Source organism: Engystomops pustulosus, chromosome 8 (assembly GCF_040894005.1).
Source record: "Engystomops pustulosus chromosome 8, aEngPut4.maternal, whole genome shotgun sequence".
Classification (NCBI taxonomy): domain Eukaryota; kingdom Metazoa; phylum Chordata; class Amphibia; order Anura; family Leptodactylidae; genus Engystomops; species Engystomops pustulosus.
The window spans coordinates 80,594,634-80,605,559 of record NC_092418.1 but is presented as its reverse complement, the minus strand read 5'-3'; the positions used below and the strand labels follow the sequence as shown (position 1 = coordinate 80,605,559).

At 38.5% G+C, this 10,926-nt stretch overlaps 1 long non-coding RNA gene across 2 annotated transcripts; it reads right to left on the bottom strand.

Annotated features, from left to right (window-relative positions):
* Positions 1 to 415: 415 nt before the first annotated feature.
* Positions 416 to 8,225, bottom strand: LOC140074672 (uncharacterized). Of its 2 annotated transcripts, XR_011849241.1 has the most exons (4): positions 8,146 to 8,225; positions 6,266 to 6,370; positions 6,058 to 6,158; positions 416 to 511 (listed from the first exon to the last, which is right to left on the bottom strand). It is a non-coding gene; the product is annotated as an uncharacterized lncRNA (long non-coding RNA). The 2 variants fall into 2 exon arrangements; XR_011849240.1 differs by lacking the exon at positions 416 to 511 and having other exon boundaries at positions 5,674 to 6,158.
* Between the last annotated feature and the right edge of the window lie 2,701 nt (positions 8,226 to 10,926).

The window sequence follows — 10,926 nt, the reverse complement described above, 5'->3', positions numbered from 1 at the left end:
TTAAACTTTTAATTAAAAACAAAACTTTTCCTACTCTGCGGCCTGCTAAATATTTCCCATGTAAATGTAGAACATCAGCAATCTGTTTGAAATCAAGTGTTCATCAATCACATTATCCCAGGGTCTTTGGAAAGACAATAAATGGGAGATGGGAACACACATGTGCGGGAGCGTCTCTGCATTTTCATGTAATGCAGAATATACAGAATTGGCTATTGTGGTAAGATTTCTGTGTTAATCAGCTATGTCTCATAGAACATTGATGTTAAATCGTCTTCGAACCATAAAACAAGAGCAAAGAATGTGACAACACAGAGATTATTGGTACTTGTTTTAATATTACTTACATATTAGATGGGAAAAATACATTGATAAAAGCAAGTAGTACAACTTTATTACTAATTGCTGAGCCAGTGCAAAGTACCTCCTCCCTGCGCCATGTTGAGGTGTTGATTGGTTGGCATGACAGTTGGAAGCCTGCAATAGGTTGCCATAGCCGACATTCGACAGACTGTAGTAGAGACAAGGCAGACTGTAATAGAGTAGCGGTATATTCAAAATATAATGAAATATAGTTGTAGTCACAGGTGGTCACCCGTGACAAAAGACAATGGCAGCACTACCAGCAATCCAAAGTCAAAGTCCAACACCCTCAGTGCAGACAGGGAAGGGCATATGGGAGCAGTTTGTCTCTGATGTACTTCCTCCTCAAACCCTAGATTAGTCAGTCTCTCAGATGGTGGGTCTTATAGATAGTGGTCATGATGTCGGCCCAGGCAGTGGGGGGGGGAGGGGGGATTGGTATCAGGGCTCACTCTCCCTCGCTCCATTTCTGACCTAACACTCTGCATCTTTATTTTAAGTCTATGGGGCTGATGGGAACAGCTTAGTGCAATCATGCAGTAAAGAAGAAGAAGCCTTGTGATTGGTGTTGGTTCTAGTGGTGGAGCTGACATTGATCTTACATCACATATTTATCCCATAGATAACACACATTGCCTTAGTGGTTATTTGTAGTTATATAGGGGTTTGCTGGATCAAAAAACACATAAAAATAAATTATATTGAAAAGTACCCCAACCCATATAACTCTCAGGGATCCCCCAGAGATCCATTCCCATCTCTGACCGATCCCCAATAATTCTAAACCTAGTCCAGCCCAGGAGGAGAGAATTGGGATCTATTATTAAAATTAAATTTTTTAACATTTTTTTATGGAATTTTAGGTTTAAATAAACACCAGATATGACAATCATGAACATATACAGTAGATTCTGCTTATATTCTTCACTGTCAAAATGAAGACAGGTATTTTAATTACATCAAGAACCAAATGCAACCTTATCTAAAATCAAACAAAACTTGTTGTGACACATCCAAATAAAATCAAAATTCTTTATGCATCATTCACACGTTTTGGCTATGCACACCACAGATACAGCTTAGGACAAAACGCGTAGGATTTTTCACCTACAACAACTACTTACACAGTCAAGTAGTTAATGGATGATGAAGAATTTTGATTTTATTTGGATTGTACTTCACCTGAAGCCAGACGTTGGCTGCACTCCTATCTCCAATGTTTCTACCTTCACAGAAAAGCCAGGGTTTGTGAGATGTTTCTTACTTTTATATTTATGCTTATGCTTTATTGTTCACATACCCATACACTGACCAATCATAGCGAAGAACAAATGAATAATAGCAGCAACATGTTGAATAAACAATCTAACACATCCTTAAAGTTTATTACAAGTATCAAGATGATTATGAAATGGACTTTCATAGCTAACGTTCTAGTGGCTTGTAATAGTGTGTAGTCTCCATCAGATCCAAGATAAATTACTAAAAAACTTGGCTACATGTAAAACATATGGAAGATATTTAATGCAAAATGATTATTTATGATATCCACGTCCAGTTAGTAGGCTATGGAGCATTAGGAAACAATGGCCATAACTCCTGTACTACCAGGAAAACCTGTCAGATATTTTCTGCTTCTGTGAAAAGACTGATAGGACTCCTCAGTCAGGCAGTAAGAGCTTTGCTTACCCAACCCACTCCTATTGGTTAACAGTTTTTCCATTTCTCTGTCTTTAGACATATATAAACTGGACTGCCTCTGAAATTGTGCTATAAATAGAGATGAGCAGGATTGCCTTTTAAGTTCTGGTTCAGGTGTGTCCCACCATTTTGCCGGATTGGCGGCCATTCAACTGATATGCTCTTACCTACTTACCATGGCTGTGATTGGATAGCAGTAGCAGATCAAGCTACACATCATATTTACAATCATATAAATATTTATATCATAGATATTTTATATCCTACTTTCAGATAGGCCAACAGGTCTACTTAAAACTTTGTATGCAAGTACAAGAAAAGTAAAAATAAAGTAAATTTAGCTGCCAGTTTGAATAAAATTAGGGAATTGTATCCTTAAAGAACTGCAAAAAAAACGAAAATTCTGTGCAGACTCTCATGGTCCTTATTATTTGCTGCTCACTTCTCTGTAAACAAATAAAAGGAACTTACCACCACGATTCTACCTATAAATATAGAAAGGGTGGTAGGTGGATGTATGGGAACCCTCACGTCCCCACTATCTTTTTAAAATCTTTAATACCCTAATATGTAAATTTTCTAGAGAGGCTACTGGGGCGTGGAGTAGCCAGACATGAGGCTACATGTCACGGCTACTCCACGCCCCAGTAGCCTCTTTTCTCCTCCTACCCTGACATCTTCGGCGCGCAGCTCCTTATAGCTACGCGCCCCCGTCCGAGAAGCAGGAGTTCTGCGAATGCGCAGTAGCTCCGGTTTCGGAGCAGTGGCCTCGCAGACGCAGGCCGGCTTTTCGGACGAGGGCGCGCAACTACGAGGGCCTGCCAGGGTAGGAGGAGAAAAGAGGCTACTGGGACACGGAGTAGCCGCGACTTGTAGCCTCATGTCCGGCTACTCCACACTGAAGTAGCCGCTCTAGAAAATTTACATATTCGGGTATTAAAGATTTAAAAAGATAGTGGGGAGTTATCTTCACATCCCATAAATCCACCTTCCACCCATTCTACCTTTATAGGTAGAATCGTGGTGGTAGGTTCCCTTTAAACCAGGCAATATATAATAAGGCAATATCAATTGAATACAACAACTTTGAAAGTAACTCAACCAAAGTGTCTGCCACTCATTTCCTCCCATTCCCCATGTTGTAATTGCTGTTATAAATGCTGTTATATAACTGCTGATTTATTATAATAAAAATGAGCATTTTAGTCCAGCTAAAGACTTAAATAGCTCATTAGTCCAGTATATTCACAAGCTAAACCACCTAGCCTTACTGTCAAACCACAGTTTGCACATTGCAGCGTTAGATTTTAGTAGCAACAAGGGGACAGATACATTGATAGAAACTTTTAGAATAGGCTAGGTGGGGGAGATCAATCTTTGCTCCTCAATACACTGGAATTGTGACATTGGATAGTTTTTGGCTTGTATTAAAAAACTTTAAAGAATAATTATATAGCCTTGCTGACATGCATCTTGTTTTCAATGTGATTCCAAATGAGAAATCTACTTTAAAGGGAACCTGTCATCAGCAATTGGCATAATAAACAACTAGCAGTAAATTATCAGACATTGTAATACCTTCTAGTTTTTCTTTCTTTCATGGCCCAAGGTGGTGGCATTATCCAGAAAATCAACTTTGAAGTGAGATGTAAATTGGTTGTATAAAGTCAAGGAAGCGGAGAGTTTAAACACTGATCTCAAGGTAGGGAGCTCTGAACGCCTTTTCCTCTGTGATTGACATCATGTATTGGACTGTAGGAGATCTGCTTAGTGATGTCTCTGGATGAAGGACCATCAATTACAGTGATGGGGGCTTTCTGAGGAAGAGAGAGCTTGACTTCAGTGTTAAAAGCTCCACCTTCTTGACTTTATATAACCAATTTACATCTCACTTCAAAGTGGATTTTTTGGATGATGCCACTACACCGGGTCATAAAAGAATCTGGACCTGAAAGGTGTTCAGCTGCTTGACTTTATTAGGTCAATTTCTGCAGACAGGTTCACTTTAACCCTGCAGAGGGGATTTACTAATCACATTTAATGGTTTAGATATGGCAAACAGCTTAACAAGATTTTTGTACATTTTTAGAAACTTTGGTTTACTCTTACACCACTGATAACTAAACATTTAGATTACAAAAACTCCCCCTACATATTGCCAGTTTCTTGGTGCACTAATGTCTAGTTGAGCAACAACATAAAAAAATTACTCGAGTCTGGCAGACAACGCCGAACGTGCATGAGACTTTTATGAGACTTTTATAAGGCCTTTTTAATTGAAAAGTTTGTGAGTATAACATTAAAGATACCTTTTCTTCCAAAACGAAACAGTGTTGCACTATTCCCTGTTATCTCGGAACGAAACGAAAAGTGTTACAGTGGAGTTCCCCAGTCGGAAGGACCGGAGGGCTGCACAGACACACGCCGTACACCGGAGGGCTACACAGCCGCACTCTTCCTACCGCAAGTACAACAACAAAACTCACAGGAGCACGATACAGAGGGAACCTTTTCTTCTCTGAATGACATTGATGCAGAGGAAAAACTAATAGATTGTTTTTTCGGACCACAAGTAATACTGGACCTCTATTCCATTATTTTTCCTCTTTGCGTCGTCACAATTAGCCAACAACTGTTTACTCTTTTCCAATATTTTTGTATTTAACATAAAAAAATTGACTGTAACAATAAAGTACAAATGTTATTTAAACCATACAAAAAAAGTCTATAAATATCAGAAAAATTGATTTGTCTTGAGACTCTTCCCCAAAAATGAATCAATAAGTTCCATATTATGCAGAAGTGAGACACTATATGGATATATTCACAGACAAAAAAAAATGTATGGCTTAAGTGACTCAAAAAGTTTCTTAGAAAAAAATATGCTTTTTAGTGTCCTAAAACACAGAAAAAACTGTACATATTTAGTATCACCTAATAGTTGAGACAAGTTGAATAAAGTTTATTAATAGTGGTTCAAAATTGAAAACACAAAAAAGGCAAAATCCCTATTTTGGAAATACTTACTTGTTGAATTGTCCACTAGCTATTGAAACAGCTTCCTGCCGATCCTACAAAGATGGCATCATGTACACAATTCACATGGCAGATGAAACCAATCACTGGCCTCACTAGTCATGTTCTAAAAATGTGCTGAGGTCATGGCTCTTTATTCATCCATGATAAATGGATAGGGAGAGGTGCGTTGAAGTACTCTTCCTATGCTGTATTTTTTTTTGCTGTGTATAGAAAAACAGTTTTTTGTAATGGATTTATCTAGTCTCTAGTCGCCTTTGATGTTTTTGCTTCTAAGTGGTTTTAATTAGCAATTTGTTATGTAGCATGTTTCGTGCCTAGTCTAGTAGCCAACAGACAGATCATTCTCTTCTACAATGTGTGACTGTTCTGTCACAAAGTTTTAATAAACTTGATGTTCTCGCTTCTGCTGGACCCGGAGAACGTTCTCCAGAGACAGATCTGTGCGTTCTCCAGAGACAGATCTGGGTATAACATTAATAGCATGTGAAAGCAGCTAAGCCGCTAAACGGATTGACGCAACCTAATGGAGAAAGGCCCAACCCTGTAACCACACCCCTTTTTGGTGCCGTAGGGTATTTTCAAAACTAGGATGATTGTGACATGGAGTAATCTGGAAGTTTCTATCCCAGGAGCAGCTAATCTGGAGTTTGGCCTAAATTGTTAACAGTAGACTGATTTTGTTACTTGGCAGAACTATTAAAGCTAGATATGGTTTGTGTTTGTCTTTATTTATTAGTATTGTTCATTGGCTCCAGGGAAGATTACCATCAGTGGTTGGTTTATCATGTCAACGACTCGTAGTGACAAAACCAACATAATTAAGTAAGATGATTGATGCTGTATTACATTCTATGGGACACTGATGACAGGGGCAATAACTTTTTTTGTTTCTGCATATAGATATCTATCGTTATCAGTACAATTTCTACACTCAGGACAGTTTTGAGTCTTCACCTGTTCATGCAATCCCATTTAGTAGGAAAAGGCAGGTCCAGCATATGGTTCTCCCCAACGTTCCTCAGCAGTGAATAGTTCAGGATTCTTGAAGGAAAGTCCTTTAAAAATATGAAAATGTGGATAAGGTAGCCCATTAATATTTTTGTGTGGCTTATCCGTTGCAGTGGCAGTATATAGCCACTACTTAGTGCGCAGAGACACCTACATTTGCTTTGAAGACAGAGTGCCTGGCCCGACAGATGATCATAACAGCCGATGCAGGTGTAGAGATCAATGTTGGCCGATCACTGATAAGATTTTGATGGATGTTCTAAAGTTTAAAAAAAAAAAGATTCAGGGCAGTGCTTTTAAGTTGGTCATGTACAAGCTAGAATTTTCAGCAGAGCAAAGTAAATCCCAATACGACTCCGTGGAGATTATTTAAGAGTCTTGATTATCATATCCACCTTCAATCTGCTTTGATTTTTTGATGACTCTTTTATGACTCTTTAGACTAACCTAACACTTTCTAGTTTGTTTTGTGTACTTCAGACGATGCTTCACAATTTTGACACTATGGGGCCGATTTATCAAGTGTCTGAAAGTCAGAATATTTCTAGTTGCCAATGGCAACCAATCACAGCTCGGCTTTCATTTTACCAGTGATCATGAATATTTTAAAGGACAGCTGTGATTGGTTGCCATGGGCAACTAGAAATATTCAGACTTTCAGACAATTGATAAATCTGCCCCATTTTCTGATGGTCTAACGACTTAGACCACACCCACTTTGTATATAGCCACAACCACTTCCACTTAGCCACGCCCTTGCACAAGCTGAAGGGCTTTTGTACAAATTTGATTTCCCCTAAGAGTCCTGTTAGGATTTACTCCCGCATGAAATCATATAAACCTATGTATCATAAAAGTTAACTTCTCCCCCTCTATTGCATTGAGATAGATTTTTCTAATCTAGCATCTTAAAGGATGTATTTTTAAAGGAAGTATACTATTGTATAGCAATGCATTTCAATCTGAAACAAAATGCTCTTCAAGGGATTTTTGTAATGTATGTGTGTAAGTGTGGGGGACAGGATATTAGGTAATTTACCAAAATACATTTAATATATTTAAAGTTCTGCACCATTTTATTGATATATGGCCTATTGTACACCCTAAACAAGGGGGAAGCAGGGCAAGACTAAGACATCCAAATAAAATGTAATACAAACTTAACACAAATTATAACATGGGCACGTGGTTAAAAAACACATTAAATTCATGCAGGGTTACAGTAGGGGTATACAGAGAGAACACAGTCATGCCCGGGCATGAGAAGGGAGTTGCAGTAATCAGTATATAACGGGACTGGATTACAGGCAAACATCAAACCCGGCAATTTATTGTAGATCTGTAGAATATATCAGCCCAGCAAAGCCACATAAAAAGTTTTGCAGGATAATGCAGGTAATGAAATGCCAGTCCTTACCAAGTCAATAAAGTATACAGACTCCGATGCCCGAGGATGACTATGTGCCCTGACGTGCGTTTCGGCTCAGACTGAGCCTTCGTTTGAGCCTTTATTGATATGTAAAGTGAAGCCTCTTTAATTTTCCCTCATTACCTAGACATTCCTGTCCATAAAATGGCTGCAGATGGAGGGTCATGTGATCTGTATCTGAACAATCGCTCGGCCAGGACCTTGATCTTATATTAATGAATAATATCATAAGGTGTTGTCAGGGCGATTGTTCATGGATAGATAGATATCACATGACCCTCCATCTGTGGCCATTTTACAGTCAGGTATGTCCTGCTGATGAGGTAAAAGACAGGAGGCTTCAGACAGGATGTATGTTAGTAAACTGTCTAATATACTGCCCCCCCACACATACACACTACAAAAAAACATGAGGTAAAGTGGCCAACCCCTTTAAACAGTCTCTTTATAAAATGTTTTCTGAACATAGGAGGCAGAATTAAAATATCAAGGAGAAATGCAGAGGATGTGACAATGTACGGTAAGGGAAATAGTTAACTCTTTGTTAGGTGCACATACAGCAGGACACATGTGAGGATGGATTAGCTTTGAACTTGAACTTTTACCTTTAAAAAAAACCTTTCTAGATTTCACAACACACAGTGGACAGTTCAAAGAGTTAACAGAATACATCTCAGAGGCAGCTCAAGAAAGGAAAAATATGTCAAATTCCTGCACTTTTATTGAGTAGTTGCCATAGTAACCAGTACAAAACAATGTATAGGGAGAACTCTGTTTCCTGCCTTATTTTTTTTAATGAGCTGATTTTGGAAGATGGACAAGTTTCCCAGTATTTTTTAACCCCTTTCACTCTCGAGTCATTGGCCTACTTTTCACTTACATCTACCTTTATGTTCTTTTATTTTATCTTCTACATAATACATATGCTTCTCTTCTCTTGACTTTTTATAAAGGGTATTTGCAAATAATAAAAAATTGCCAAATGAAACGACTGAATAAAAAAAGCAGTAAAAATACACTTACCTTCCCTCCATACTGGGATTTGTTTGTATAACTGTGGTGGGGAGGTCATCACCTCTGGCCCCACTCACTGGCCTCAGCAGTATTCCGCATAAGACACTGAGGCCAGTGATTAGCTGAAGTCCTGGTGATGCAAGTATAAGGTCCAGAACACAGCACCAGAAACATTGATCGGTAACATGGATAAGTATAGGTTTGATTTATACTCACTCCTTCATTTTCTAGGGTTAGAAAACCCCTTCTGGTGTTGTAGGGAGGTTGAGAATCGTGGCTGCTTCCTTCCAAAAACAGCACCACACCTGATTTAGATTTTATGTATATACATTGGATCTTATCAAACCTAAAGCTGGAAACCATACCAGGTGTTCCAACTTATTGTATTGTTTGTGGTGGTGGTGTCTTCATATGGAGAAGATACATGTTATAGGCCCCCTACAGCCCCTGGATTCCACCCTCTACATCCCCCCCCCATGGTTCTTACACTGTTTTATCCAGAATTTCCCCCTTATTACATCTGCTTTACATCTTTTAAGTGACCTAATATTAACTTCCTGTAAATCAGCTGCTCGACATCCAATATATTCTTTCACGTCTAGTTATTGTATGTTATTACCTACTGAGATGAACACCAAAATGTACAAATGTATTGCAGAATTTCTCTCTCAACCGCAAAACAGCGTTAACAAATGTCATGACATCAACGGCCATCAACATTGGTCATATGTGGTTAATATGCAGAATGGACACCGTTTAGGCAACTGGATGAATGGAACAGTTGTCCATAGACAACATGAATAAGAAGCGCAGTGTCACTGGAGGGGAAGACTCACTCAATGTATATATTTTACTGTTTTCATGTTGATTGGGTTCTATAGAGCACATTAGGGCAAAATAGTTAAATTGGTCTTAAATTAGCACAAATTAAAATTAGATCTCACAGAGTGACACAAGCCCACAGGATTCTTAAAAAGTTGGACCCAATAGGATACCCCTGATCTTAATAAAGGGGATCCCTTGACCCAGTATGAATGAGGAAGTAGGTTACTTGCCAGTTGTTTCAGATAGGAGGAAAGGGTTTGAGCTAACACCTTTAAAGACCTATTATGTGGTCTTTTCTAGAGATTATGGGGTAGTTGATCATCAAGCCGTCTACTCCAAACAATTTGTTTTCTTGGGCAATTTTTTATGGTTATTTGAGAAAAAGGTTGTGATATTTGCACTTTAAAATCACTTACTTTAGTTTTGAAAATTGGATATGAGAGTGGCCAGGAGTACCCTGATGAGCTGATGTCCCAGATGTACCAAACTTTTTGAAAAGTAACAAAAATTTATGGGATCTCATTTCCATGAAGGGGTATAAAACGTGAATCAACATTTCGGGACCTTAGTGTTTGACTTGTACAGTAAGTATTAGATTTATAATTCTGTGACATAGCATGTATTTCATATACAAATCATCTCCATCAATAGTTGATTATAATATGCGCAGTTTAGGCAGTAGTCTGTGATTTAAGCTTTCTAGTGGGCTATGGCCACCAAAACCACCCACCACATTTTATACTGAGAAGACCTTCATTCATGAAATCATTATATATATGTTTATGCTCTCAATACACAAGAGCCATTTTAGGACCCTTGATGTTCTTACATAGGTCCTGAAACTGCAGATTGAAAGAAGCCAGAAGGGCCCCATCCTCTATGGCCCAAGACGCTTGATTCTAGTACCATATATAGGAAGAGAATTCCAGACTTTTAGGGGCTATAACATTCATACAGCTATTCTCCATTATAATACATTTTTAGCGAGGTGTAAAAATATCTAATAGTATAAGCACGTTTTTGGTGCTGATGGGACATCATTCTGCTGCTACTGTACAAGTGACTGAATGGATTGTCTTCCCTCTTGTCTTGCACATCTTGCTGTCTAGTGATTCATAGATATATCCCTGTTTTATATCAAGGAAGCAATGCTCACATATGTGCAGTACAGAGTATGCTGAACGGATTGTTGGCTGCGGCTGACATTCCTCTTTACTTATCTCCTCTCAGACCCTGCACTCCTATATGCTGGGTTTTGTCTTGTATTCATATTATGTTCTTTAAGGTGTTGTTTCTCTCTTTACTAGAAATTCTTTGACTGAAGAATTGGCCATATTGATTTCTAACTAGTACCAGGAAAATTGATGGGAACAAAACTTCTATTTTTGGCTTGTGAATGAATTGGCTTTTAAGTACCTCGGACACTCTGAGCCAAACCTATAGGGAACCTGAACTGAAAATACAACAGGCTATTGGTTACCCTGACTGAGGTACTAGGGTGTGCACTTTACTGTTCATTGCATGATTTGGAATTAGTTTTTTTTAAT